Genomic DNA, 5,948 nt, shown 5'->3' on the forward strand with positions numbered 1-5,948 from the left:
TGAATATCCTTCCATAGTTGCGTCTTTTTCACTGCTTGTCAATGTTCCTCCCTCAGAGCAGAGAATTTCAGCCTACAGTCATCTGTTTAAGTACCGCAGTTTGCCAACGACATTTTTTCCCCCAGTCCTAGTACATAATGCCATTTTGGCTTGGTCAAATTTGGGGATCAAGAGCTTTAAAGATCTAGATCTCATTAATGTATTTGCATCCTTTCAGCAGTTCTCAGAATTTTAACTCTTTACAAAATATATTTCTGGATATTTACAGGTTCACTCTTTTGTCCACTGCATGTTTCCTGAGTTTTGAGACCCTTTACAACCTTGAAAATTTCATTTTCTGTTATATATGACCAGATTTACTTACTCCATCTGAAGCCACCTAACTCCATAAAAGCTCTTTGGATGGAGGATTTAATGGTGGAAATAAATGATGAGCTTTGGTTGGAGATATCACATCCTCGATTTGCACGAAACACGGTCTCATTCAGTGTAACATTTTACATTGCACCTACTATCCTCAGGCTCAACTAGCAAGAATTTATGAGAATGTTTCCCCAGCCCATCATATGTGTCAACAATCTCTCTTACCTTCACTATTCAAATAATGGATGGAGATTTTTGATACCCTGGCTGAGGTTATCATGGGGCAGATAGAACACAATGCTCTTCATGTGGTATTTGGTATTACCTCTTCATTACATTCCTTTCACGAACCCCAAAATGATGCCATAGTCTTTGAAACCCTATTGGCCAGATATCTAACATTCACCACATGGAAATCAACAGTACCTCCCTTTCATACTCGCTGGATCAGAGATATGCTGTATTTTATCAGATTGGAAAAGATTTTGCTTTCAATCACTACGTTTACATGCAGTCAATATTTGGGTTATGATCAATTTTCCTGAGCAAACAGGGTTATTCCTGTATACATGGTAATTGTAATCAATTGGGATATCCCGATCAAAACAGCGAAGCACGGACAACGAGTCGACGCACGGAGAACGTCATGATGCAACGCGCGTCATTTCAGTGTTCATACAAACCCTGCTTCGCGTAACTTTTCGCTCACCTTCTTATATATCTCGCTATCCAGGTACACTTAGGAGATGACTTGTCTCCTCCTCGCTCTAAAAGTGTGGTGTTCTCCGTTTCGCCATGTTTTCAACTAGTAGTTCCTGCACTCAAAAGACCAAGATTCCTTGCGAATAGAACATGCGCAGAATACAAATTAATGTTCCGTTCGATGGGGATATTCTGATAGGTGTATACATGACCAAATATTTGGGTTAGAAAAGGAGTAACCCAGGGGTCATATTCGGGTTTTTAAAAACCGGAATATGAGCATATTCCAGTTATTCAAGGTGTTTACTTGGCCGTGCGCAAACGGGTTATTGCTGATATTCCGGTTATGAAAGGGTTTTTGACTGCATGTAAACATAGTGAATAAGTGATTTGTGTTTTGTGATTTGGAATGTACCTTTGTTTTTTGTACTGTTCTTTTTTCATCATTACTAGCGCATTGTTTCCAGTTATACATTTAACTTTTCTGTATCTGATTTTTCGAATTGTCACTTTACAACAGCCTTGCTGTGACAAGCTATTGGAGTGGTATGTATATATGCTGCTCGTCACCAACTATTGTCTGTTGAAAAGCCCAATTGACAAATATATCAATATGGATATTTCTACATTCATTTATGACTAATCGTGAGGTGAAAATGGTGCTTGTGTATGTGTTGCCCAGTTCCCCAATGACTGAGATTTCTAAAACAGATCAGGCCTGTGTGCAACTTTAGAAATCTGATGAAAAGAATGTGTGTACATACTGCACTTCTGCCTTTGTGCATACACACAGTTTTAGTTGTAAATCTACAGAGTTTTATGCATCTTGGCCCTGGAGTACCATTTAGATGTTGGAGTATTTTGGCTAAGACTGACCAGAAGGTCCACAAGGTCATTAAGGGCAATGCACTCTATGTGGAAGTAGAGTAAGGTGGGATGAATGGAAAGAAAACTCAATTTAAGTCTCTTCCCTGGAAAACTCTTGGCCAAACTAATTCTTGTAATTCTTGTCATGGGAGATTTCAACTCATGCAGTTTCTGTCATCAATGTCTGAGCTACAATCAACTGGTTATGTGTAACGTGCTAAACCACTGTCACACGACCATTAAAAATTCATATCTTTCCCTTCCCTATGAATCTACTGGACAGTCAGACCACTGCATAATACCCAACAGACATACAACAGCTAAATGGGTTAAGCCATTCAGGACATTCAGACTTCATGAGCAACTGACATGTTGCAGGACTGCATGGAGTGCAGACTTCATTTAGATAGATTTGTAAATCAATGTATTTTTGACTGGACCCAGGAGGCAGATAATCAGCACGAGAAACCAGAGGAGCCATTAAACACAAACGGTTTATGTAACAATAACAAATAAACCACAAAACTAAAAAACCCAAATTACAAGAGAATACAAAATCAGCCCAAGAAAACAAAACATCTACTACACTGTAGCGAGCGGGTAGGAACAAACACTCAACGGTAGAAAACAAACAAGGAAGCTACACTAAGAAAACACACAATAAGAAACCAAAAATGAGATCCGCACACAGGCGACTTGGAAAACAAGGTTAGACCCTATGGACGCTATGAGCACAAGGGAGAATTACTGGAAAGTCTAGGCAAGAAGCTTTGCTTTCTCCTCCGCCAAGTGTTGACTCCGCCACGCTGCTTAAGACAGGAGGAGAATCAGTGGAGATCAGCCTCAGGTGCGCCGTCTGCTCACAGCACTGCCAGGCCACACCTCAGGGATCAAACCAGCGACCTTCTCGCTGTGAGGCACACGCATTACCTGCTGCACCACCGTGCTGCCCACTATTTATGATATGGAAAATAATAAATTTTTTGTGTTTTTTGTAATAAATAATGATAGAATTCAAATGATTAAACTGCATTTAAAGGGTTAAAATCCTGAAAATGATTGAATGTTTCAAGCAAGTTGGAAGATATTTAAGAGATTTCTGAAGGAAAAAAAAAGCAGTTAATATTAATGTATGACTTAGCAGTATCTATGTGTGTGTACATTTTTTCCACGATGTCCAAAGGGTACAAAATGCATCACTAGAGTATAACAGACATGTAAGAGTAAAAGACACTGGACTTCAAAATTTGACTAAAAAGAAGAGTTCTCACAAAAATGCTACAAGCTGTAACACAGCCAAAATGTTCACCAAATCAAAAAAGTTCAGAATAATGTACAAAAATGCCTGAGGAGGGTAAGATGATTATAAAACAAGCTTTAAAAATGTAACACTTACTAGCAGTCTGTTGTTCTGACAGAAGTTTGAAGCGCATACAGTGTGAAGAACGCTTGGAGTGTCAATTGTGCTGGGATGTAGCAGTCTCGACCATACACTTGTTTTGCCCTTTTATAACATATTCCAGTTTAGATAACGTTTCCAAATGCATTATTTTCTCAAATTCCTGAAGCTTAGACCCTGCGGAGCGTCTGTGTATGTATCCCTTGACTGACCAGGTCATTGGGTTTGCATATGAAGATCAGAAAGATCAGAAACGTGGTGTGATGCACCAAAAGCTACGGTAGCAGCGAGCTAACCTTTGATGGTTGAAGTCGTAGTCTCGAAGCTAGCAGTTAGCCTTACATTGTTCTCAATGGCAAAACACACATTACAACATGCAAGAATTCACACTAATCTACAAAAGAAACACATAGCTAATTATTTGTATACTTACATGTCCCTCATCTGCAGGTATTCCACGCAAAGCTGGAAGTGACCCCTCCTTTAAAGAAAGTCTCCCAGCTAATCCTGCCTCGCACTGACCGGGGTTGGAGAAACTGTTATAATTACGGTCTATTTTACTCACTGTGAATTATTTCCTTTTTCTTTGTATTCATGCATTTTTCTGTCCTCATATAACCTGCAAATCATCTGACTATGTACTCATGTGAACCTGCAAATCATACTCCTTAGTTTGAACATTGTGGCATTCTACTCAATAAGACGGACACCAGATGCGCCCACAGAGTCCTCTCTTATCTGTCAAGGTTAAGTCTGTCTTGTTAGATACATGCCTTGAAGCCAACACACACACATCTTTTGTATTATATTTCAGTTAGTTCACATGAACTTTGGTTGGCCTGTTCATGTCAGAGATAACTGGCCACTGAGAGATCACACGTAAGTCCAACCTCTGTAACAGGGCAAGTCCCTCTCTGACTGAGATCCTGTGAGAACTCTGTCTCTTCGAGCCCAGTGCTGCCTTGCTTTACCTGTGACCTGAATAAACTTTACATCTGTGAACTGAAGATTTCTCCTGGCTTGTTCTAGGGCTTCCAACAAAAGAACTGGGGCTAACAAATTTGGTGCTGTGACCCAGATTGGTTGACTCTGAGACCGTGTCCGATTGATGACTGCTGGAGTCAGTCAGAGGAGACTCTTTTTCAGACAATTCCAGGCACGCCTGAAACAACAGGTATGCAGAAAACCTCTTTCTACTCGAAATTTCTGCACATTGGTCATACCAAAAGAAATTCTTGGAATAAGATTATTGTCTGATCACTAAAACTATAGTAAATTTGGGGAAAAGTGTTTTGTCTGATTTTTTTTTTCTTCTCAAAGGTCACATGTAAAGTAAAAACACATAGTCTCAGTGAGGGAAAGTGAATAAGTGTCCTAGTATTAATTAAATTGGCTAGAATAAAAAGACACATTGTATTTTAAATTATTAAAGGACATTTTTGATTCCAGGGAAGCCTGATGCCAGGAGAATAGAGATTGTCCCGAATGCCGCGTAAGGCGATGCCGTGTAAGGCGATGCCACTTTAGGTGATGCCAGGGACGCCTGAAGCCATGTAAGGCAATGCCACGTTAGGTGAAGATTTCCTGATCAGAAGTGTCAATTATCCTTGTGGGATACGTTTGTTATTTTTCATGCAAATGTGGGGTGGTTTCCTACTTGATTGATATTTTTACTGTGAAAGTGTAGTGTATCGAGCAGTTTAGACTGAACAAGAATTCCTGCATTGAGCCAGATCTCAAGTAGTTCTGTAAAAGGGGGGCATTGGAATAGATTACAGGGGATTTTCAGTTAGGGTGATACAGAGGTTGGTGAATTAAAACGAGTGAATAGACTGGGAGAACCCCCAACGATCAAGCACACAGAGTAATAGGTTCCATGTAGAAGCTTCTTGATCAGGTCCTCACTCGGGCACTGTGCCATTCACACTCTCTGACTAACACATGTATAAATATTTAAAGATGTCACAGAAAGTCATTCATAACTGAAAGAACTGCAAACCCGGCTCCTTGGGGTCAGTATTATTTCAAACAGTGGCTACATGGCAGAAAAAAGGTTCCGGAAGAGGAAGAAGAGAAAGGCATAGATAGATTTGTAGATTGGACTAGGGAAATGCAAATATGGTGAATGTTTGGAGGATGTGAAAGCGCTCCACCAAAACCGAGCGATTTCAGCATGTTTTCTAAGCAAGCAACAGGCAGTTTGGAACAGGCAACAGCAAAGCTGCAGGAGTCAGGCAGATTGCAGAAAGGAAAGGCAGAGAAGGAACTGAAGAAAGCAGAAGCCTTTCTGATAAATTGTCAGTGTTTTTTAGGAGAAGGCAAACACTCTATTCACATACAGTCCTCTGCACAACCAAAACATCAAATGCCATTTAAGACCTTGACTCCTCCAGAGACACAATGTGCTGAGCCAACACATAAGACTTCTCCGCCGACAGGAGGAAAACTACAACCAATGATACGCAGGCAGCGCTGCCTCCTCCTTATGCAGAGGCACGCATAATGTTGGAGGCTTTTCAACATCAAATGCCTCAAACTAAACCGACTACTTCCAAGACATTAAAACAGACTCAGAATACACCTTCCATGATGGCTCTGTTAGTGGTTGTCAAAAATG

Source organism: Chaetodon auriga, chromosome 13 (genome assembly GCF_051107435.1).
Source record: "Chaetodon auriga isolate fChaAug3 chromosome 13, fChaAug3.hap1, whole genome shotgun sequence".
Taxonomy (NCBI): Eukaryota; Metazoa; Chordata; class Actinopteri; order Chaetodontiformes; family Chaetodontidae; genus Chaetodon; species Chaetodon auriga.